The 25795-nt window shown below is 48.3% G+C and overlaps 1 pseudogene; it reads left to right on the forward strand.

Annotated features, from left to right (window-relative positions):
- LOC142435765 (large ribosomal subunit protein uL3 pseudogene) overlaps positions 1–20777 on the forward strand; it is a 136289-nt pseudogene extending 115512 nt beyond the window's left edge.
- Positions 20778–25795: the final 5018 nt, after the last annotated feature.

Genomic DNA, 25795 nt, shown 5'->3' on the forward strand with positions numbered 1-25795 from the left:
TTTGTAGTGGTAGACCTTCAATCATAAAATTATATTCTTTGCTACTTCGTAACTCTCATTTTGTTACAAGTTATGAATAGTGCCACCCTGTAAAGGGTTCGTCTAAGCCCCAAAGGGGTCACGACCCACATGGTGAGAACCGCTGCTCTAAATTTAGAGGAGTTTCTCTTAAGGTCTATTTCACCATACTGTTAGAAGCTCAAGTCCATTTGTTGTTGTTGTTAGGTGCCGTCGAGTGGGTATGCCTCATAGCAACTCTACGCACAATATAATGAAATGCCGCCCTGTCCTGTGACATCCTCACAGTGTTTCTCTGCTTGTGCTCATTGTTGCAGCCACTGTGCTAATGCATCTGGTTGGGGACCGCCTCTCTTTTCCTGCCCTTTCATACCAAGATTTGGGACTTCCACTAGAGCAGTGGTTCTCAACTTTCCTAATGCCATGATATTTTCATACCGATTCTCATTTAGTGGTGACCGACCCCCCCAACCATAAAAATGATTTCATTGCAGCTTCATAACTGTAATTTTGTTACTGTTATGAGTCACGACACCCCTGTGAAATTTTCATTCCATACCCACAAAGGGGTCGCGACACACAGGTGAAGATCCCCTGCTGTAATCTAAGAGGAGATTCTCTTAAGATAGAATTCAGCATACTGGTAGATGCACAAGTTCTGTTGTTATTGGTGTTAGGTACCATTGAGTGGGTTTTGGCTCATAGTAACTCTATGCACAATATAATGAAACGATTTCCCATCCTATGCCATCCTCACAGTGGTTCTTTTGCTTGTGCTCATTGTTGCAGCCACTGTGCTAATCCAACTATTGGGTAGCTGCCTCTTTTTTGTGGCCTTTCTGCTGTACCAAGACTTGTGTCTTCCTCTAGGGCAGTGGTTGTCAAATTTCCAATGCCATGACCCTTTCATACAGTTCCTCATGTAGTGGTGACCCCCATCATAACATTATTGTTACTTCATAACTGTAATTTTCCTACAGTTATGAATCATTTCACACCTGTGAAAGGGTCATTCGATCGCCAAAAGTGGTCGCGAACCACAGGTTAAAAACCGCTGGTCTAAACTAAGAGGAGTTTCTCTTAATATCTACTTCACCCTATTGTCAGAAGCACAAATCCTATAGTTATTGTTAGATTCTGTTGTGTAGCTTTCGACGCCTACCAACTCTAAGCACAATATGATGGAAAGGTGTCCTGTCTTGCGTCATCCTCCCAGTGGTTCTTTTGCTTGCGCGGATTGTGATTGTTGCAGCCACTGTTGTATTCCATCGTGCTGTGGGCTGCCTCTTTTTGCTGCCCTTCTACTGTACCCACATCTATGTCTCCCTCTAGGGCAGTGGTTCTCAACCTTCCCAATGTCATGACTCTTTCACACCTTTCCGCATGTACTAGTGACCCCCCCCCCAATCATACAATTATTTTCCTTGTTACTCCATAACTATAAATTTGCTACTGTTATGAATCAGGTCACCCATGTGATCCACAGTTAGAGAACTGTTACTCTACACTAAGAGTTTCTTTTAAAGTCTTCTTCAGCATATTGTTAGAGGCACAAATCCTGTTGTTGGTGACTTCGAATGGGTTTAGGCTCATGCCAACTCTATGCACCATGTAATGAAATGCTTTCCCGTCCTGTGCCTTCCATAGAGTGGTTCTTTTGCTCACACACATTTTTGCAGCCACTGTGCTAATCCATCTTGTTGGGCACTGCCTCTCTTTTCCTGCCCTTCTGTACCAAGATATGTGTCTTCCTCTAGAGCAGTGGTTCTCAACTTTCCAAATGCCACAACCACTTCACACCATTCCTCGTGTGGTGGTGACATCCAACCATAAAATATTTGCATTGCTACATCATAATTGTAATTTTGCTTCTGTTATGGATCTGACCACCCATGTGAAAGGTTCGTTAGTCTCCTCAAAGGCGTCTCGTCACACAGTTGGAGAACCAATTGTCTATACGAATAGGAGTTTCTCTTAAGGTCTACTTCAGAATATTCTTAGAAGCCCAAGTTCTTTTTATTATTGTTTGGTGCCTTTGAGTGTGTGTTGGCTCATAGCAACTGTATGCACAATATAATGAATCTCGGCCCCATCTCGTGCCATCTCACTGTGGTCCTTTGCTTGCGCTCACTGCTGCATCTATTCCATCTTGTAGGGGCTGCCTGACATTTGCAGCCCTTCTGCTGTACCAACATTTGTGTCTTCCTCTAGGACAATGTTTCTCATACATCCTAATTCTGCAGCCCTTTCGTACAGTTCCCAATGTAGTGGTGGACCCCAAACATAAAATTATAAAATTATATTCATTGATATTTCATAACTGTACTTTTGCTACTGTTATGAATCAGGCCATCACTGTGAAGGGGTGTTTCGAAACACCGCCCACCTGAAAGTGTTCACGACTCAATGTTGAGAACCCTGCTGTAAACTAAGAAGAGTTGCTCTTAAGATTTACTTCAGCATATTGTTAAACACACAAGCCCTGTTGTTATTGTTGTTAAGTTCCGCGGAGGCAGTTTTGGCTCATCGCATCTCTACGCACAATATCATGAAATGCTTCCCAAACCTGTGCCATCCTGACAGTGGTTGTTTGCTAGTGCTCATTGTGGGAGCCATATTCGGGGGGGGGGGGGCTGGCTATTTTTTGTTGCCGTTCTACTCTACCAAGATTTGTGTCTTCCTTTAGGGCAGTGGTTCTCAACCTTCCTAATGCCACAACATTTTCAAACCGTTCCTCAAATAGTGCTGACTGCCAAATCATAAAATTATTTTATTGCAACTTTGTAACTCTAATTTTTCTACTGTTATGACTGGGCCACCACTATGAAAGGTTCATTCATCCCCCAACAGGGCTCGTGACCCAAAAGTTGAGAACCGCTGCACTAAACTATTAGGAGTTTCTCTTATGGTCTACTTCAGCACATTATAAGAAACACAAGTCCTCTTGTTTTGTTGTCAGGTGCAGTCGAGTGGGTTTTGACTCATAGCAACTCTATGCTCCATATAATGTAACGCTGCCCCATCTTGTGCGATCCTCACAGTGTTCCCTTAGCTTGCGCTCATTGCTGCAGCCACTGTGCTATTCCATCTATTTGGGGGCTGACTCTAAATTGCGGCCCTTCAACTGTATCAAGCCTTGTGTCTTCCTGTAGGACTGTGGTTTTCAGCAATCCTAATACCACGACCCTTTCATACAGTTCCTCGTGTAGTAATGACCCCCCCAACCAAAAAAATTATACTGTTGCTACTTCATAACTGTAATTTTGCTACTGTTACATATCGCCCCCCCCCCCCTGTGGGCAGGTCATTCGAACACCTCCAAAGGATTTAACACTCACAAGTTGAGAATGGCTGCTCTAAACTAAGAGCAGTTTCTCTCAAGGTTTAGTTGAGCATATTGTTAGATGTATGATTCCTCCTGTTATTGTTGTTCGGGCCGTGGAGAGGGTTTGGGCTCATAGCAACCCTGTGCACACTATAATACAGGCCTGCTCAGACTTGCATCATCCTCACAGTGGTCCTTTGCTTGGGCTCATTGTTGCAGCCACCGTGCAAATCCGTCTTGTATGGACTTCCTCTCTTCTGCTGCCCTTCTACTGTACTTGCGTCTTCCTCTAGGACAGTGTTTCTCACACTTCCTATTTCTATGACCTTTCCATACACTTCCCAATATGTAGTGGTGTTCCCCAAAGCATATAGGTTATTTTCTACTGTTTTTCCATAACTGTAATTTTGCAAGTCTTATGAATCTAGTCACCCTGTGAAAGGGTTGTTCAACCAACCAAAGTGGTCACAAATCACAGGTTGAGAACCGCTGTTCTAAATTAAGAGGAGTTTCTCCTGTGGTCTAGCTCAGTGTATTATTACACGCACGAGTCCTGTTCTTATTGTTGTTAGGGGCTGTCGAGTGGGTTTGGCTCATAGTTGGCTCATAACAACTCTATGCACAGTATCATGAAACACTGTTCCATCCTCTAACACCCTCACACTTTTCTTTTGTTTTCGCTCATTGTTGCAGTCTCTGTGCTAATCCATCTTTTGGGGGACTGCCTCACATTTGCTGACCTTCTACTGTAGCCAGATTTGTGTCTTCCTCTAGGGCAGTGGTTCTCAAACTTCCTAATGCACGACTCTCTGACACCATTCCTCATGTATTGGTGCCCCCCCCAATCATAAAATTACTTTCCTTGTTACTTTATAACTAAAATTATGCTACTGTTATGAATCAGGCCACCATGTGATATAGTCATTCTCCCCCCCACCCCCCAAAAGGCATCACGACCCACAGTTTGAGAACTGCTATTCTACACTAAGAGGAGTTTCTTTTTAAGGTATGTTTCAGCATATTGTTAGAAGCACAAATCCTGTTCTTGTTTTTGGCTGCCTTCGAGTGGGTTTTGGCTCATACCAACTCTATGCACAATGTAATGAAACGTTGTCCTGCCCTGTGGATCCTCACAGTGGTTCTTCTGTTTGTGCTCATTGTTGCGGCCACTGTGGTAATCCATCTTGTTAGGGACTACCTCTCTTTTCCTGCCCTTCTGTACCAAGATTTGTGTCTTCCTCAAGAATAGTGGTTTTCAACTTTCTGAATGCCACTACTATTTCATACCAGTCCTCTTGTAGTGGTGACACCCCAACCATAAAATATTTTCATTGCTACATCATAACTGTATTTTCGCTTCTGTTATGGATCAGGCCACCCATGTGAAAGGTTCCTTAGTCTTTTAAAGGCACTGTGACACAGTTTGAGAACCACTGGTCTAAACTAAGGGGAGTTTCTCTTAAGGTCTACTTCAGCATATTCATCGAAGCACAGTCCTGTTGTTTTTGTTTGGTGCCTTTGAGTGTGTGCTGGCTCATAGCAACTCTATACACAATATAATGAAACGTGACCCCGTCTCGTGCCACCCTCACAGTGGTTATTTTGCTTGTTGTCATTGTTGCAGCCATGGGCTAATCAAACTTTTGAGGGGCTCCCTCTCTTTTGCTGCCCCTCTACTGCCCTTTCATTCATTTCCTCAGGTAGTGATGAACCCCCAATCATAAAATTATTTTCATTGCTACTTCGTAACTTTAATTTTGCTACAGTTATGAATCAGGCCTCCACTGTGAAAGGGTCATTTGACACCCCCAAAGGGCTAGCGACCCACAGGTTGAGAACCACTGCTCTATACTAAGAGGAGTTTCTCTTAGGATCTACAGCACCATATTGTGAAAAGCATGAGTCCTACAGTGATTGTTGTTAGGTGTTGCCCAGTGGGTTTCAACTCTCAGCACCTCTACGCACAAGATAATGAAACGCTGCCCCGTCCTGTGCCATCCTCACAGTGGTTTCTTGTCTGCACTCATTGTTGCAGCCACTGCGCTAATCTATCATCTGGGGGTCTGCGTCTCATTTGCTGCCTTTCTGCTCTGCCAAGATTTCTGTCTTGCTCGAGGACAGTGGCTCTCAACCTTCCTATAATGCCACAGGCCTTTTATACCACTCCTCATGTAGTGGGTACAATCCCAGTCATAAATTTATCTTCATTGCTACTTCATAACTGTAATGAAGCTACTGCTATGAATTGGGCCACCCCTGTGCAAGGGTCGTGACCCACAGGTTGAGAATCTCTGCTTCAAACTATGAAGAATGTCTCTTAAGATATATTTCAGGACATTGTTAGAAGCAAAAGTCCTGTTGTTATTGTATTTAGGTGCCTTCAAGTGGGTTTTGGCTCATAGCAACTCTATGCAAAATGTAACAAAACGCTCCCCCATCCTGTGCATTCCTCACTATGGTTCTTTGCTTGTGCTGGTTGTTTCAGCCACTGAGGTATTCCAACTTGGAGGGGCTGCCTCTCCTTTGCTGCCCTTCTACTCTACCAACATTTGTGTCTTCCTCTCGGATAGTGGTTCTCAATCTTCCTAATTCCACGACCCTTTCATGCAGTTCTCAATATAGTGGTGGACCCCCAGTCATACAAAATTTTCGCTGATATTTCATTACTGTAATTTTGCTAATCTTATGAATCAGGCAACCCTTGTGAAAGGGTCATTCAACCCACTCACTCCCCAAAAGAGTTCGTGATTCATAGGTTGAGAACCCTGCTCTAAACTAAGAGGAGTTTCTCTTAAGATCTATGTCAGCATATTTTTAGAAGCTCAAGTCCTTTTTGTGTGTTGCTGTTAGTTGCCGTCGAGTGGGTTTTGACTCTCAGCAACTCTACGCACAATATAATGAAACGCTGCCCCGTCCTGTTCCGTCCTCACAGTGGTTTGTTGATGGCACTCATTGTTGCAGCCACTGAGCTATTCCATCTTGTAGGGTCTGCCTCTCACTTGCTGCCCTTCTGCAGTACCACGTTTTGTGTATTCCTCTTGGGCAGTGTTTCTGAACCTTCTTAATGGCATGGCTCCTTTATACAATTCTTAATGTTGTGGTGATCCTCCAACAGTAATTTTTTTTCATTGTTACTCCATTACTGTGATTTTCTACTGTTATGAATTGGGCAACACCTGTGAGAGGCTCGTCTGAAACCCCATAGGGGTCGCGACCCACAAGATAAGAACCACTACTCTAAATTTAGAGGAGTTTCTCTTAAGATCTAGTTCAGCATATTGTTAGAAGTACACGTCCTGTAGTTATTGTCGTTAAGTTCCGTCGAGTGGGTTTTGACTCTTAGCAACTCTATGCACAATATAATGAAACGCTGCCCTGTCCTGTGCCACCCTCACCGTGCTTGTGTGCTTGGCCTCAGTGTTGCAGCCACTGTGCTAATCCAACTTGTTGGAGACTGCCGCTCTTTTCCTTCCCATCTGTACCAAATTTGTGTCTTGCCCTAGAGAAGTGGTTCTTAACCTTCCTAATGCCACTACCCTTTCATATCGATTCTCATTTAGTGGGGACCCACAACCATAAAATTATTTTCATTGGTACTTTGTCACTGTAATTGTACTACAGTTATGAATCGGGCCACCCCTGTGAAAGGGTCATTCTACCCTCCCAAGGGGCGCGACCCACAGGTTGAGAACTGCTGCTCTAAAGTTAAAGGACTTTCTCTTAAGTCCTACTTAACCATATTGTTAGAAGCACAAGTCCTGTAGTTATTTTTGTTGAGTGCTGTTGAGTGGGTTTCTGGTCACAAGAACTCTATGCACAATATAATGAAATGCTGCCCAGTCCAATGCCATGCTCAGAGTTGTTCATTTGCTTGTGCTCATTGTTGCAGCCACTGGGCTAATCAATCTTGTAGGGGCTGCCTCACCTTTGCTGCCCTTCTACTCTACCAAGAATCCTGTCTTACTCTAGGGAAGTGGTTCTCAACCTTCCTAATGCCTCGACTCTTTCATACCATTCCTCATGTAGTGGTGACTGACAAATCATGAAATTATTTTCTTTGCTACATCATAACTCTAATTTTTCCACTTTAATGAATGGTCCATTGCTGTGAAAGTGTCATTCGTCCCCCAAAAGGGGTCACAACCCTCAGTTTGAGGACCGCTGAGCTAAACTAACAGGAGATTCTCTTATGGTCTATTAAGGTACATTGTTAGAAAAACAAGTCCTGTTTTTTTTCTTGTGGGTTTTACTCACAGCAAATCTACGTCAATATAATGAAACACTGTCCCATCTTGTGCCATCCTTGCATTTTTTCTTTGGCTTGTGTTTATTGTTGCAGCCACTGTGCTATCCATCTATATTGGGGCTGACTCTATTTTGTTGCCCTTCAACTGTATCAAGAATTGAGTCTTCCTTTTGGACAGTGGTTTTCAACATTCTTACTCACGACCCTTTCATCCAGTTCCTCATGTAGTCGTGACCAACCAACCATAAAATTATTTTTGTTGCTACATCATAGCTGTAATTTTGCTACTGCTATAATTCAGGCCACCCCATGAAAGGGCTGTTTGACCCCCTAAGGAGACACGACCCACAGGTCGAGAGCCGCTGCTCTAAACGAAGGGGAGATTCTCTTAAGGCCTTCTTCAGCATATTGTTAGAAGCACAAGTCCTGTTGTTATTGTTGTTGGGTGCAGTCGAGTGGGTTTGGCTCATAGCCACTCTCTGCACAATATAATGAAACTCTGGGGGTCTTAAAGGCTTGAAGGCAAACAGGCTGAAATCTAGCTCGGAAGCAACAAAGCCCACAGAGAAGAAGCACACAAGCCTAAGTGAACACGAGGTGTTGAAGAGATCAGGTAGCAGACACCAAAGAACAAAAACCATTATTGTGTGATCACCTTCCCCACATAAACACTCAAGATGAATGTGTGCATAAGTAAGTGTGGTGAAGAAGGCTGATGGTGCCCGGCTGTCAAGCGATATAGCGTCCCGGGTCATAAAGGCTTGAAAGTAAACAAGCAGGCCCAGAAGCAACAAAGCCCACATGGAAGCATCACACCAACATGTGTGATCATGAAGTGCTGAGGGGACCAGTTTTCAAGCAACAAAGGCGGGAGGGGGGATTATATCATCGTGAATGAGGGGAGTGCATGACGGGGGACCAATGCCCACCTGTAGACAACTGGACATCCCTTGCGGAGGGGTAGTGGGAAGGAGATGAGTCACTCAGGGTTCAGTGTAGCAATAATGAAACCCACAACCTTCCTCTAGTGATTAAACACTTCCTCCACCCACCTCTCATGATCCCAATTCTACCTTGCAAACCTGGTTAGACCAGAAGATACACAGCGCTACAGATGGGAACTAGAAACACAGGGAATCCAGGACAGATGAACCCCCCAGGACCAGCGGTGAGAGTGGCGATACTGGGAGGGAAGTGGGTGTAGAAATGGGAAACCGATCACAAGGATCTACATATAATTTCCCCCCTGGGAGATGGGCAACAGAAAATTGGGTGAAGGGACACGCCGCGCAGTGTAAGATAAGAGAAAATAATAATTTATAAATTATTAAGGGTTCATGAAGGAAGAGGAGCAGGGTGAGAGGGGGAGAGGGGAAAAGGGAAATGAGCTGATTCCAGGAACCCAAGAGGAAAGCAAATTTTGAGAATGATGAAGGCAACGAATGTATAAGTGTGCTTTACACAATTGGTGTATGTATGGATTGTGATGAGTTGTATGAGCCCCAATAAAATGATTTTAAAAAAGAAAAAGAAAGAAATGTCTATAAATAAATGAAGGCAACATATGTACAAAATGGATTGCATATGTACAATATGGATTGCAACAAAAGTTGTAAGAATCTCCAATAAAAGAATTTTAATAAAAATGTATATATAATAAATATTTTCCTAACTTATATAAATGATTAATAAGATAAAATTAAGCAGCCTGTGTTTATTATAGGAAAAAATAATGATAAAAGAACAAATGAGAGATTCAGCAGGAAGCAATGGATAGGAAAATATTATAAGGAATGTTTTCTCTTATATGGAATGTACATTCTCTTACATGACAACAATCAGAATATGCCGTAAGAACCTCAGACCTAATACTATAATAAAATAGAGGAAAACATTCCCAACCCTTCAATATAATGCTATAAGCTTTCTTTTATTTTCACAAAAGGTCAAATTCTTTAACAAAATATGTTGTTCATTCAAATTTTTAATTATGCATAAATTTATGTCTACTTGCATTACATCTCATACAAAGGCATAAGAATTGTTTTTGCTCTATCTAAAACTAAATAGAAGATAGTGAAGGTGAGAAAATAGCTTTCGTGAATGTTGCTTTGAAATACAAATGGCATTGTCCTAAGAAATTAAAATGATTTAATTTTTAAAAATCTTTTTATTAAGGGCATATACAACTCTTATCACAATCCATACATACATCAGTTGTGTAAAGCACATCCGTACATTCATTGCCCTCATCATTCTCAAAACATTTGCTCTCCACTTAAGGCCCTGGCATCATGTCCTCATTTTTCTCCGCCCTCCCTGTTCCACCCTCACTCATGAACCCTTGATAATTTGTCAGATCTTACATATTTTGTCTCCCTTCACCCACTTTTCCGTTGTCCATCCCCCAGGGAGGAAGTTATACGTAGATCCTTGTAACTGAGGTCTCAGAGCTGCTGGGTGTGATGCAGGGGAGGCTCTAGAAGCAGCTGCAGACACTGCGGGAGTTGGCAGCCCAACAGTGAGGGTCGCTGCATCAGTGGGTACCAGAAAACTGGCTGGGGTTGCTTATTCCCCTAGATGCTACCCATGCCTTGAAGAGAACCGTGACAGAGGCCTGTAGACATGTGTCAGGAAAAGATGAATCCTTCACTGTTTCCTCTTCCCATAAACCTTTGAGGAGAGCCTGCAGGGCAGGGGCTGGGCTCCCTGGCTCCAGTCACCTGCCCTTCCCCACAGCCACACCCTTGCCAGCCCAACTCCCCCTGACTTGGGTTTGCTTCTTGAATCCAGAGGAGCAGCCTGGGCAAAGACCATGAAGAACCTTGTATTTCAGGCAGCCCCTTTGATTGGATCCCTTGACCTCCAGAATGTGGACACATGCACACTAACTGTTGGGGGACTCAGGCTGTCACCACAGGGGACAGGATCTGAAGAGGATGCTGGCACTGTAGGGCTTCCTGAGGGAAGCCAAGGACTTGCAGAGCTGGCTCAGCAGCCAGCAGCAGGTGGCCAGAGGGGAGAGGACTATGAGCACACCCTAGTGAGGAAGGGGCTAGGGGCAAGGAAGGTGCCCTGGAGCCGAATGAAGACGAGTAGTGGAGGGGGGGCTGCATGCACAAGGGGCTGATGGGGAACATCAGTCTGGACTGAGGACAGCTGTGGCTTCCTATTCCCCTCTCTGCGTAGAGGGGCAAGTTCTGTGGCTGTCCAGTCCTGCCCTGCCCAGTCACTCACTGAGGTGTCTCACAGCCCACCAGCCAGGGCCCCCTGTGACCCCTCTCCTCTCTTCTCAGCTCCTCTTAACCAAGTTTGCAATGTTTCGGCACCAAGTGAAGATGGGTGGCCACCAGGGGGCAGCCTGCCCCACTAGCGGAGAGCTGGCTGGAGTGGCGGCCCAGCACTGCCCCCAGGGCCCAGCAGTGGTGACAGGACCTACAGTGAGTAACAGCAGCCTGGCGCAGGGGTGAGTTTAGGAGGAGGTGCTGGACATGGGATGAAGAGGCTTCCAGGGAGACCCTTGCTGTGCTGCGGCTCTGCCAAACCACTGTCTCTGGAGAGGGCCCGAGTTAAGGGTACCCAGGGCAGCCCCTGCTGTCTGCGGCCTGTGGAGGAGGCAAAGCTGGGTCGGTGGATCAGGGAGCCTGGTCACAAAGCCCACTTTGCAGGGTCACTTTCCAAAGCCACGGGCTCCCTGCACCTGCAGGGGCGTTCTGGGAAGAGTTGAGCTGGGCTGAGGATGCCCTGCACAGCCCCAGGCTGACCCAGGTCACAGTACAAGCTACTGTGTTTCCAGCCCAGATGGAGCTTAGGCGAGATCCTGATTTGCCCATGATCCTAGCCCAGAGGCTGGCCCGGAGTCTCAGGGGCCCGGCATTTGCTGCATGCAAGAACCATGGAGGGGTGCAGCTTCTACCTTTGAAGGGTGTGCAGTCTCCTCCAAACACACAGCATGCCTGGGTGGCACACAACGTGGCTACCTGCCGAGTGCCGGGCTTTAGAATGACCCCACCTGCTGACTCATGGGGATCCTCCAGAGTGTTTGCAAGTCAGTAAATCTTTCCAGGAGCAGGGAACCTCTTCTTTCTCCTGAGGAGCAGTTAGTGGGCCTGAACCAGGCAACAGCCCAACACTTCCCAAGCAGGCCTCCTGGAGCATTGTTAGAGCAAGGGGTAAACTGCTAGTGATAATGGGTTCCTGGGAGGAGAGTTTGCAGAAAGGCCTGAAGCGCTGAGCAAGATCTCAGGACGGTGGCCCTCTGGGAGCTTAGGACAAGTTCTAAACCCAGCTAGGAAGCTGAAGGGCTGAGCAGACAGAAGCTGAGGGGGAGGAATGAGCATGCTGGGATAACTGCTGACCCCCGCCTGGGGGCAGGGCTGCCTGGTTGGAGCTGTGGGAGCTGACTCAGGCCAGACCCCACCTGCTCTGAGACGCTGAGGCCACCCTCAAAGTTCACAGCCAACTGTCTCACGTGCTCGTCCGTATCCAGGTGGGTGCCTGGGGAAGGGGGTGGCTTCTGCAAGTGCTGCCACCCCAGGCCCAGAGTCCCACACTCAATGCCTAGGCCCTTGACCACCATGCTGTCTCAGGAGAAAGCCACAATCCTCCCAGATGCTGTGTCCCACTGGGTGGAGGCCCCCCTGAGGAGACATGGATCGCATCAATGAATCACACAATCTGCCTCTGACACCTTGAGGCCTCCTCACCCCCCACTATCATCATCCCAGTGCCGCTTCCCACTCTGGACTAGAGTGCATAGGTATTAGCAAGAGATAAAACTCACAACACAAGGAACCCAGGATCAGGAATGGGAATAGAGATACCAAAAGGGTACTGGGGTAGAGGATGGGAGGAACAGGAACCAATAGCAATGAATGACATATAACCACACACCCCTCGCAGGGAGAGGAGCAACAGAAACCTGAGGATAAAAGAGACAATGGTCGATGTGAGATATGAAAATGATAACAATCTATAATCTATCAAGGAACCTCGAGTGGGGGAGGAGGAAAAAAAAGGGGAGCTGAACGCAAGGGCTCAATAGAAAGTAAATGTCTAGAAAAGAATAATGGCAATATACGTATGACTATGTCAGATACAATTGGTGTATGGATTGTAACAAGAGTTGTAAGAGCCCCCAATAAAATAAATAAATTTAAATTTAAATTAAAAAAAAACACTCCAAAAACCTCCATCTGAACAGTGAGGCAGTGAAGGGACAAGAGTCCCGAGTCCCTCGGCTCTCACACAAGGCCACCAAAGGCTACCTCTAAGTGGGGGTCTGGCAAAGTTGTGGATGGGTGGGCAAAGCTATCAAGCTGCCCGTGAGGGACTTCATTGGCCCTGGAGAACTGGGTGGGAAGGAGGGGTGGCGGGCAGAGCTGAGGCTGAGTAGACACTTGGTTAAGCTGTGGGATTGAGCGGCAGAGACATGGAGGTTTGGACATGAGTGGTGGTGGACTCAGGTTGGCTGTGACGCTGCTTCGGTACCAGGTCCCCTCACCCCATGCTCTCCCGTGCTCTCCCAGGCTCCAGGTGCAAGACTATGCCTCCTGGACAGCCAGTGTGCAGTGAGATATGCAGGTGGTGGAGGAGCCCCAAGACCCCGGCAGTGGAGCCCAAAGCTTCAGTGTCCACCAAGAGCTGCGGGCCAAGCTGGAGGCCCAGAAGGAGCTGCACCAGTGCGCCACCCAGCGGGGACAGCAGGTGCTCCAGGCTACAGGGCCGTCCGCCGTGGAAGTCGGCTCCCCTTTCTGGCCCTCCCCCAGCCCACTGGACCACCGCACCCTGGCCCCTCAGGGCCAAGCACCTTTCTTTTCTATATTTTTAATCATTTTATTGGTGGCTCGTGCAATTCTTATCAAAATCCATACATACATGCATTGTGTCAAGAATATATGTACAGGCTCTTCCTCTAACTGTAGCGGCCTGAGGTGACCTGCTAAAATGGTTCGCTACTCATTTGACCCAGAAAACCCTACAAAATCCTGCAAATACAGAGGGTCGAATCTCTGGGTCCACTTCAAAAACACCCGTGAAATTGCCCAGGCCATCAAAGGCATGCACATCTGGAAAGCCACCAAATACTTGAAAGATGTCACTCTGCAGAAGCAGTGTGTGCCTTTTCGACGGGACAATGATGGTGTTGGTAGATGTGCCCAGGCCAAACAGTGGGTTGGGACCCAGAGTTGGTAGCCCAAAAAGAGTGCTGAATTTTTGGTTCACATGTTTAAAAATGCAGAAAGTCATGCTGAACTTAAGGGTTTAGATGTGGATTCTCAGGTCATCGAGCACATCCAGGTGAACAAAGCCCCCAAGATGCACCACCGGACTTACAGAGCTCTTGGCTAGATTAATCCACACAGGAGCTCCCCTTGCCACATTGAAATGATCCTGACTGAGAAGGAACAAATCGTTCCCAAGCCAGAAGAGGAAGTTGCACTGAAGAAAAAGATTTCCTAGAAGAAACTGAAGAACAAAAACTCATGGCTTGGGAATAAATTAAGCTTAAATAATAAAAGGTTTTTTTTTTTAAAGAACATATGTACATTTGTTGCCATCATCATTCTCAAAACATTTGCCTTCTACTTGAGCCCTTAATATCTGCTGTTCATTTTCCCCCTCTCTCCGCACTCTCCCCTACCTCACGAAACCTTCATCATTCATAAATTAATATTATTTCATCATATGTTGCACTGTCCAAAGTCTCCCCCTTCCTTCTTCTCTGCTGTCCCTCCCCCAGGGAGGAGGCTATTTGTAGATTCTTGTAATCAGTTTCCCCTTTCCACCCCACATTCTCTCCACCCTCCAGGCATCGCCACTCTCACCACTGGTCCTGAAGGAGTCATCTGTCCTGCGTTCCCTGTGTTTCCAGTTCCTATCTGTACCTATGTACACCCTCTTATCTAGCCAGATTTGTAAGGTAGAATTGGGATCATGAGAGTGGGGGAGGAAGCATTTTAGAACTAGAGGAAAGTTATATGTTTCGTCGTTGCTACCCTGCACCCTGACTGGCTCATCTCCTCCCCACAACCCTTCAGTAAAGGGTGTCTGGCTGGCTACCAATGGGCTTTGAGTCTCCACTCTGCACTCACCCACATTTTCAATGATATGATTTTTTGTTCTTTGATTCTTGATACCTCATGATCCCTTCGACAGCTCGTGGTCACACAGGCTGGTGTGTTTCTTCCATGTGGGCTTTGTTGCTTCTGAACTAGGTGGCCACTTGTTTATCTTTGAGCCTTAAAGATCCCAGATGCTATATCTTTTGACAGCCAGGCACCATCAGCTTTCTTCACCACATTTGCTTATGCACACGTTTGTCTTCACTGATCGTATCAGGAAGGTGGGCACCCACTGATACGATTTTTAGTTCTTTGATGTCTGATAACTGGTCCCTTCTACACCTCGTGGTCAGCCAGGCTGGTGTTCTTCTTCCATGTGTGCTTTGATACTTCTCAGCTAGATGGCCGCTTATTTATCTTCAAGCCTTTAACACCCCAGACGCTATATCTTTTGATAGCCTGGCACTGTCAACTTCCTTCACCACATTTGCTTATGCACACATTTTTCTTCAGCAATCGTGTCGGGAAGGTGTGAATCCTGGAATGCCAATTTAATAGAACAACGTGTTCTTGCATTGAGTAAGTGCTTGAGTGGAGGCCCAATGTCCATCTGCTGCCTTAGTACTAAACCTATAAATATATGCACATAGATCTGTTTCCCTACACTTATATAAATATATTTACATATGTACATTCCAGTCTTTGGACCTCTATAAATACCCTTTGTCACCTAGTTCTCTCCTCTATTTCCTTTTACTTTCCTCTTGTCCCACTATCATGCTCAGCCTTCATTTGGGTTTCAGTAATTTCTCTCGGTTACCTTGCCCTTGCTGAATCCCTACCAGACCACTCACACCCTCCTTGCTACAGATTTTGGATAACTTATTGCTCCCCTGTCCCTGGGTTGGTCAGCACTACCCCTTTGCCCCCTTCTCTCCCACTCCCCTATTCCCCCGGAACTGTTGGTCCACTTGTTTTCTCCTCAAAACTATCCATGCAGTCTATCGTATCTAGATAGGTCTGTAGAGATAATAATATGCACCAAAAATCAAGTCATTGCAAGATAGGCAATGAGTGAGAACACAGCAATGACAACAAAAAGGAAACCAATTACCCATAGAAGAGTAAATTAATTTTGGAAGGCAAATGCTTTGAAAATGATGAGGGCAAAGAATGTACAGATGTGCTTTATACAACAGATGTAAGTATGTATTGTGATAAGAGTTGTATGAGTCCCTAATAAAATGCTTTTTTAAGAATAAAATAAAAGAAAAAATTTTTAAAGAAACAAAAACCTATACATAGATAAAGGTCTGATTTTTAATCTCTAGGTGTGTCCTTCAGTCAGGTCCAATGGGGTACCATGCTTTGGCCCCAGAGTCTGTCCTTTGTACTACCTCAGGGGCTCCCTGCTCTGCTCCGACGGTTGCTCTGCCACACACTTTTAGTGGTTTGCCTCAGTGCCATAGGAACAGTCTGGGCCAGTTCTAACCCTGAGTCTCCAGTGTTGTCCCCCTTGGACCCTGGGCCATCAATCTACAGTGTGTCTCGTAGTGGGAACAGCCACATTGTCCACTCTGTCCATTGGCTGTTCAGAGCCGGGATATAGTCCTCCAGGCCTGATGGGCCAGGATGTGCTCCACTCTCTCTTCCTCCCACTTCTTTGCTCCCATTTGCTCTGATCAAACATGCCCCTCTATCCTAGATGCAGCTTCAGTGCTGTCCTCTGAAGTAAATCCTTCTGGGTGCAGGGGCAGTTGTCCACATAGCTGGTATGGGAGCCCAGCCTTCAGGCCCCTCCACTGGCTCCCCACTCCGTGTGGGCACACTGCATTCATGTGGCACTGGCTTTATATCTGGTCCCTCTTTCCCTGAGGAAACACAAACAATACCCTCCCCTTGGGTTGGACAGTCAGGCACCTTTTCTCTGGAGCTTCCCTCAGCACCACCTTCGGTTATGTCCATGCCCAGGCCCAGGTCCAGGAAAGGCTATACGCCCTGCAGGATGCTTGGGAGCAGGTCTTTCAGGCCTGGGAACGGAATCAAGGGAGACGGCAGGCCATGCACCACAAGCAGCTCTTCCTCAGACAGTGTGGCATCTGGACAAGATCCTGCAGGCCCAGGAGACAGCTCCCCTCACCACACACAGACACACTGACCCCAGGACCTCCAGTCTTCCTGTAGTACCACCCCAATCCCCCTTGCTTCCTGGATCACTGGCTGCTATTCTGATACGGAGCTAGATAGTGTGTCTTCCCAAGTGGCCAAGGGGACACCTGAGCCTCAGGTCACTCAGGGCCATCTCCTCCCCACACCTGGCCCTTGCCAGCCAAGCCCTACGCGGTTTCGTTGGAAATTGATGGGGCTCCTCCCCACCTCGTCAGAAGTTGGGATGTTCCTAACGGCCTCCAGGTTGGAGTGCTATTCTTCCTCAGGTTCCTTCCCCTCCTGCTCAGCACCCACCTCCCCACCCCCAGCCGCAGGCCCCTTGATGCACCCCCAGAGAGCCCAGGCTGTAAACCAAGGTTCTGGCAGATGTTGCTGTCTAGGGTTCCCTTTGAACCACCATCTGTGCCCCCAATCCCCCCCCCACCTCTGTGTCACCTCCATGGCTGCCCCAGGTCTTCCAGGAAGCCAGTGCCCTGGAGGGCTCTGTGGAAGAGGTGGAGCGGCTGATCCAGAAGCATGGAACCTTCCAGAGGTGCTGAGCACACAGGAAAGGGAGGTGATGGCCGGACGGTCATGGGCGTGACCCTGATAAGGCCGCGGTATCCAGACTGTTGGGGGCACACGGGTGAGGTGTGTATGCACATCGAACCTGTGCTGGTGGGTGAGGGTTTACCAAGGAGCCAGGGGCTCCAATCCAGGGCTGGTGACCAAGCCGAGGTGCCCAAGCACCCAGAAGCGCATGGGGATGGGTTAGGCCACACTCTGGGGACCACAGAGGGCATTTGGATCTGCCCATATCACATGGCCCCTGCTTCCTTCTGCCTAGGAGCCTGGCCAACACTCAACTGCAGAGCTGAGGGGTGGCCCCCGGGACTTATAGTGAGGGCTATGGGCTGTGAGCCAGCCCCAGCAGGGGTACACTCGGTACTCTGGGCTGGGTCCACCTCCCACCTCCCACTACGCAGGAGGCTGTGCTGAGAGAGCAGGCCAGGGTGCTGCCAGGCCCCTGGGTTCAGGGCCTGCTGGACACGATACGTGATCGGCCGGCTTGAGTGGAAGCCCTGGGAGAAGGTCAGCGAAACAAGCTTCACACCTCTCTGATTACTGCCGGCTTTCTCAGCGCTGCGAGCCAGGTCAGAGGGCACCTCAGCTGAACCCCATTTTACCTTTACAAGTGACCTTCAGCCCCACTAGGGTCCAAGGGGCGGCCTGCTGTGGAACGGGATGTGGAGAGTTTAATGGCTTTTCCAGGGGCAAAGCTAGGACTGGAGCCCAGGGCCCTTGATTCTCAGACCCGTGTGGACAACTGTCATCCTGATGGGCAGGGTAGACAGGGCCCCAGTGGTGGGTGAGGGGCACCCTCCACATGAGAACCCACCCATGGACCCTGCCCAGCCACTTCCTAGATCAGAAGAATGATGCGCATGGGCCCTGTCATCTTGGGTGAAAGAAAAATTATTGTGCTGTCCCTGAGCTTGGTCAGCATTTCACTCCTTGGCACAGCCCGAGGGGGAGACAGGTTCACCGCTTGGGCCCAAGGCAGTATGAACATCAGGGCACTCATGTCCCCATCATCACACAGGACAGCGACTGGATCCAGGGGTGGGGCCAGCAGCTGGAATAGCCTGTTCCTCATGGGGACCACAAAGAGAAGCTGATGCGGTTTCAGAAACCTGGCCTATGAGACAGAGATCCCATGGAAGGGAGGCAGGAAGGGAATTGACAGGAAGACCGGGGACCCCTGCTAGGTACTGGTTTTCCATCCAGCAGCCTTGTCCCCAACACCCGCAGTGTCACTGTGCAGACACTAATCAGACACTGTCAACTGCCTGAGGCCAAGGCCAAGACCAGCCAGGAAGAAAGGATCGAAGAGAACCCTGGGCAGAAGGGCAGAGGCCAAGCCTGTAATGTGCCCGTCCTCCACAGGGTGCCCTTGCTAGAGTCCTGGACATTGGGAAGGATCTGGAGAGCATGGAGAGGCTGCTGCACAGACACGAGGCCTTGGAGCAGGAGATGGGCCTCCTCCAAGTTCAGGGGCAGGTATGCCACAGGGTCTAGCATCGGGGCCAGGCCAAGGGACCTCTTCTGTGGGACCCTGCAGAGGAAGAACTGAGCCAGTATACTCCCATGCCAAGGGCCTCTTGAGCACAACCTGATCACCTTCCTCAGCCTCCGGACATCCCCCATATCCCGGAGCAGAAGGCAGCCCTCCTCTGCCAGAGAAGCCTGGGGTCAGCCCGCAACCTCGGCCACAGGTGCCAAAAGTTTATGGACAACAGCTCCAGACCAGAGCCCAGAAGTGGTATGGACACCCTTTGGGTCCATTTCTTCACTCCTGCCCCCCTTCAGCAATCAAGTCCCATGCATCTCCTTGACTCCTTGTTTTAGGGTACAAAAGAGACCTTCAGGACAAACAATGTAAAGAAAACATCGATCAAGTCTTAAAAGAGACCACGACCACACAATGACCCAGAAACATCATCCGTGAAACAAATCCAGGGAGACTCATAAGTGAGTAAGAAAGAGGTCTACTGGTGATATCTAAAACAGATGGAAATAGAGTTACCATATGACCCAGCAAACCCCCCCCCCTTACAGGGCAAGAAACAAACCAAGGTCAGACATCTGTGCTCCAAAGTTCATTGGCACAGTTCACAATTGCAAGGAATTGGAAACAACCCAAATTTCCAACACCTGACAATTGGATTAAAAACCTGGGGTACCTCTACCAGCGGGGATCAACGATGTAATCTCACACCGGAAGTTCTTGGCGCCCCAGCATGGGTCTCTGGGCTTCCTGCCTCGGAAGCACAGCAGCTGGCACGGCGGGAAGGTGAAGAGTTTCCCCAAGGATGACGCCTCCAAGCCGGTCCACCTGAAGGCCTTCCTGGGCTACAAGGCCGGCATGACCCACATTGTGCGCGAGGTCGACAAACCAGGCTCCAAGGTGAACAAGAAGGAAGTGGTGGAAGCCGTGACCATCATGGAGACCCCTCCCATGGTGGAGGTGGGTATCCTGGGCTATGTGGAGACACCTCGCGGCCTCCGGACCTTCAAGACAGTCTTTGCGGAACACATCAGTGACGATGAGAGCAAGCGGAGGTTCTACAAGAACTGGCACAAGTCGAAGAAGAAGGCTTTCACCAAGTACTGCAAGAAGTGGCAGGATGACAAGGGTAAGAAGCAACTCGAGAAAGACGTTAGCAGCATGAAGAAGTCCTGCCCGGTCATGCGCGCCATCGCCCACACACAGACGCGCCTGCTCCTCCTGCGCCAGGAGAAGGCGCACCTGACGGAGATGCAGGAGAACAGGGGCTCAGTGGCTGAGAAGCTGGACTGGGCCCGGGAGAAGCTGGTGCCAGTGAACCAGGTGTTCGCGCAGGATGAAATGGTCGACATCACGGTGGTGACCAAGGGCAAAGGCTACAAAGGGGTCAACAGTTGTTGGCACACCAAGAAGCTGCCCCGAAAGACCCACCGAGGGTTGCGCAAGGTGGCTTGTATCGGGGCCTGGCATCCCGCCCGTGTGGCCTTCTCGATGGCCCGCGCTGGGCAGAAAGGCTACCACCACTGCACAGAGATCAACAAGAAGATCTATAAGAATTGCCAGGACTACCTCGTCAAGGACGGTAAGCTTATCAAGAACAACGCCTCCACCGATTATGATCTCTCTAACAAGAGCATCAACCCCCTGGGCGACTTTGTCCACTACAGGGAAGTGATCAATGAGTTTGTCATTCTCAAGGGCTGCATGGTGGGCACCAAGAAGCGAGTGCTGACTCTGCACAAGTCCCTGCTGGTGCAGACAAAGCGCCGTGCCCTGGAGAAGATCGACCTCAAGTTCATCGACACCACCTCCAAGTTGTGCCATGGCCATTTCCAGACCGTGGAAGAGAAAAAAGCTTTCATGGGACCACTCAAGAAAAACCGGATTGCCAAGGAGGAAGGCGCATAACAGATGGTACAGCTGGTGGGATCAGAATAAAGATTTCTTTTTCAGTGGGGGGAAAAAACTGTGGTACATACATACAATGGAGTACTACGCATCGCTAAAAATTAGTGATGAACGTATGAAGCACATCACTGCATGGGAAGAACTGGAGGAAAACATGCTAAGCGAAGTAAACCAAGCACAAAAGGACAAGCACACACTGTGTCCACGGATGTAAGCTTTAAAAAAATGCAAAAGGGACATAGGGGAAAAGCTACTGTATGAACATTCCTGGGGTGAGGACCAGGTAATATGGCAGGGACCAGACCAAATTCAGGGATACACATGGTAGACAGATAAAAAGAGGCGAGGAAACGAAAAGTAATAATAATAATAAATAAATGGGTAGCGGGGTCACAGGGCACTAACCCGCCCAAGGGTGCCACCGAGAAACCCCTCTATCTCCGATCTGCCTGCCTCTGTGCCTTTCCCTGTGCTCACCCTTTCTCTACTTGGCTCGGTCCTACACCTGTTCTTTTGTGTCTGGCTTATGTCATTACCAGCAGCCCTGCTGGCGTAGTGGTTACAAATTGGACTGTGATCTGTAAGACCTGCAGTTCAAGTCCACCAGCTGCGCCTTGTGAGAAAGATGAAGCTTTCTATGTCTGCAAAAGAGTTACCATCCCCGGAACCTGTGGGGCAGTTCCACTCTGCCCTTTCGGGTTACCATGAGTCAGAGTTGACTGGATGGCAGTGAGTTGGGAATTTTATTTATTTCATTCCCAGCATGTCTTTTCAAGGTTAATTTGTGACCTGACATTTATCCCCCTATTTTAATGAAAGGACACCACTCCGTTCTAGAACTCGAACTCACTGACTTGGTCCATCCATCTGTCCACGGACTCAAAGGCGTCTTCCACCTTTGGCTGTCGTAACTATAATGCAGTGATGTCCATAATTTAAAAGAGAACATTTTGACATGATGTTTTTACGGGACACAGTGAGACCAGAGCAATTGTCCCTGCCGGTGAAGGGACTGGAGGTCAATCCTTTTTTTTCCTTCTTTTTAAAGTGTCTCTATTCCCATCTAGAAAAGTTGGGCCCCTCTCAGGACTGTATATGGTTTCTCTCCTTGAAACAAAAAAATCCATTGTTGTGCCCATTACCTAGAGGGGGGAACGAAGCTTACAAGCTAGTGCCCAGAACCAACACCCACAAGGCTGGTGGCTGGAGGAGGTCTGTGTGCCCACTGTGGCTGCAGGAGGGACAGAGGGGCCTGCAGGGGGGCCACTGGGCCTCAGAGACCTTCCAGGCGAGGCTACAGGAACTGCAGCAGTTCTGGGGCAAGATGAGGGCCAACTGTAGGAGGAAAGAGGCCACGCTCCACAAGGCCTGCAAGGTGGGATTGTGCATGCCCTGGGCCAGGTTGGATGGTACCCCAGGTTGCCCCGTGCCCACTGCTCACCCCACGTCCTGTCCCAGGCTCTGCATACGGGGGAGCATCTGGGAGCTGGAGAGCTGGCTGCATCCTGTGGAGGGGGAGCTGCGAGTCCCTGGCAGTGGATAAGACCGTCCTGGGGTGGATGAGCTCCAACTGGGGGCAAACAAGACTCGTTTCAAACACCAGCTCTGTCTCCTCTACGGGCCCGTGTACAACTGCGACAACACAACATTGGGTCCTGCTGGGTCCCCATTAGCATCTGGGAGAAAGGCTATTTATTACAGGGAATCCTACCTTTGTCCCTTGGTGTTAATTGCAGACTCACTGGGTGATGGATTGTATCTGACATGCACCACGTTTGCAGCAGCAAACACCAACACTTTGTCAAACTCCATTTGGTATTGCTCCATCCCTCCATTATTCTCACTAATGACAAAAATTATTAACACATTTATATAAAAGCACAGGATTAGGAAAGCTTTAATTTATGCATCTAACTCAGGGTCATCCCTCTTATCAATATATGACAATCTAATGAGGCTTAATTAAAAAGTAGCAGTGAAGCAATTTAGGAAACTGCGGGATTGTCACGAGTCCTGGTTGTGACAGCATGTTTTGTGCACCATGGAAGATAACAGATTTGTCTTCTGTGGTATCTCATATCCATCATCTCCAAACTACCTGCTCTTAGGGGTAGAGAGAGCGAGCTTGTCTTTGAAAAAAGTGCCTGGGTTTGGTAGCTGCTCACAGGATGGCAGGTGTAATGTATTATGAGAACTTAACAAGGCTCTGAGAAGATGGCTATTGGAAGGTCTGGGTGGAGGGCAAGGTCATGGCCCTGAAGGATTCAGGATCCTGAAGTCAAGTCAGAACTGGATGCCAGAGACTTTCTCAATCCAGCCCTCTTTGCCCCTCCCCTAGGGCCAATACATTTCTAAGGGTTATGGATTCTACTTCAGAATCTTTCTCAAACCCAGGGCCCTCTTCACCATTATTGTCTAGACCTGGTCACCTCTTGCCTTATAAATAAAAATATGGGTTTATTGTAAGTCTGGGTCTGTTAGGTTTCTCGGGTGGGAAATGTCTCGGTCCTTGGCTACACACTGGAAAGAAATTCACACCAAAGCCTGGTTGGTAATCCGAGTGGGTTTATATACATGAGAGAAGAAGGTTCCGGCGTTACACTAAACTGAACACAGCCACCCTCATGACACTGCACACCCAGCCCTGCTGAGTGGAAGGCAGAGAAGCAGCTGAAGGGAAGGGGTGGTGGTCGCCAGATTCCAGCCTTTTAAGGGCTTTCAGCCGGGAGGCGTCAATTAAGCTCTCCTGGCTTGGGCATAGCCCGCATTGGCTTCCAACCTCCCGTAGGGGGCCCCCTAAGCATGGAGAGGAACAACCCCTTGTCTTGCTACCTAACCGGTCTACATTCCTGCATGGCTACATTGAGATGGAACTAGCCCCTTTAGACAGCCTGTGTGGTTCACCAGGAGACACGGGCCCCAGTGTTCCCTGTGACCACCTTAAACCTTAAACTACTGTTGGAGTTTATATTACCTGTGTGGGTCTGTGGGCATGGGACGTTTCCATGCCAGAGACCTGAAGTTACACAAATAGGCATCCAGAACAGAACTCATACAGGCTCTAATAAGATGCTCAGATGCTTCTCGCTAGGATGAGAATTTAACGAAGTGTGTGAGCAGTTCAGATCTTGTAAGGGAGAACAGGTCAGTAGGGTATCCAGAGAAGAGAGCAAAGGTCAGGGGAAAGGGAGGGGGCCCACAGACATCTGTGCTCTGTGTTTGGCCACAAGACAAGAAACCAGGTCTCCTTGCCAAAGAAAGCAGAACAGCAAGTCCCTCAGAACTACGACATTTTTAAACATGACCTATACAACACTCGGCTCTGGGAGGCGCCTTGGAAAACCATAAAAGCCCTAAAAGAGGGGCAAGGAGGAAGCCCAAGTCTTTGATTTTCCCTACTGTGCTTTCAGTGTTGAAATGTCTGTGCACGGAGCCTTTGAAATTTCAGAATCAGAGAGTGGATTCACAAGCCAAGCTCCTGCTTTATTCTTCAATGCATTTTGGCCCAGCTTCTCCTTGGTGAGACATGTAACAGAAATTCTGGACTTAGGAGCCACTTGGTCCTTGGACACTAGGGATTTCAGTGGAATATGAAACAGGGCTCTAACCACCAGCTGGCCTGGCCTAGGAAGCCCAAGTATTCAGTCTCCCAAACACCAACCTCCCGTTGCTCTTCATCTGCCTCCACCTTGTTCAGCTTTAGTGTTGTCCGTGGAAGCGTTTGGCACCCATCTGATGCTTCGGAACCCAGAAAGGAGGAAAGGTAAAACTGGGATTCAAATGAAACAGACTTAAGCAGGACCATAGCCAAGATGTGCCCAGGGCTCCTCGCAGCATTTGTCACCTTCATTTCCCTCTTCGGACTCAGACGTGGCAAGGTTCAGAAACAAGCTTTACCAGAAAGAACGGCTGTGAACCCAGCCTGCTTCCAAGTGAGAAAAAGCCCTTTACACATGAGTTCCTGAGGTCAGCCCAGCCCTGTGTGTCCCCACCCCTCCCAGAGTCCCTGGCTCTCTGGCGAAGCATTAAAGCAAGTGGAAGCAGAGATTTGCTCAGAATAAAAAATCATTTTTCACAATAGCACGGCACGTTCTGGATGGCAATCACGGCTACCCAAACCATATCCGTCCTCCAGCCATAATGTTGGCGCCTCAGTGACCACGCACATACATTGTGTGGCGAGACTCAGAGCCTATTCCATTTGTGGTCAATTGTTTCCTCCCTCTCCATACTTTGCACTTAGGAGACATGCTCTCTGGAGGTGGTTGAGGCTTTTCTTGTCACCAATAATCATCTCCTACGCCTTCCTTTACAGTCACTAATTTGATGTGTTCACTCAAAGAAATGCCAATAATATGATGTTTCAGAGGAGAGCTCCTAGAGCTCCTAGAGCTCCCCCAGACAACAAGGAGGCCGAGTGTCACCATCATTATCCTGAGCTGGGAGGGGGCACTAGTGTTCCAGAAGCTGGGGATCCGTCACTGCCTGCCCACCGCACAGACATAGGAGGTGCTGGTTATAATTGCTTCTAGACGTCCTGCCATGCTGAATTGAAAGTCAAACCCATAAACGCTGCCCGACTACAATAAAACTGGAGTACACAGACATTTATGCATCATTGCTGGCTGAAAATATACTGAGTGGAGTTGGATGAGATGGCAGCAAGTGCCTAAGGAGGGGATGCTGTGGGAACACCAACAAGATGACTGTCAGTCGCCGTTTCCTCTTCTCGTCTGCTTTTCCCCGCCTATCTTTCAGGACCAAAAGACATGACAAATATGTAAGGAAACAAATTTGTTCATTTTTAGAGGAGTCTCCCTCCCCACCCCACCCCACCCCCATCCACCTCTGGCCTCCTTTGAGCAAGTCAGTAGAACGTTTTTTTTTTTTTTAAACATGGCTTCTACTATGGCAGTTTCCGGAGTTGCTATGTGGCTGTGTTTAAAAGTCGCCTTTGGAATCCAGAGCACAATCCTTGTCACAAAGGCATTCTCCCAGTCCCAAATAGCAATGCGAAC

Source organism: Tenrec ecaudatus, assembly GCF_050624435.1.
Source record: "Tenrec ecaudatus isolate mTenEca1 chromosome 1 unlocalized genomic scaffold, mTenEca1.hap1 SUPER_1_unloc_14, whole genome shotgun sequence".
Classification (NCBI taxonomy): domain Eukaryota; kingdom Metazoa; phylum Chordata; class Mammalia; order Afrosoricida; family Tenrecidae; genus Tenrec; species Tenrec ecaudatus.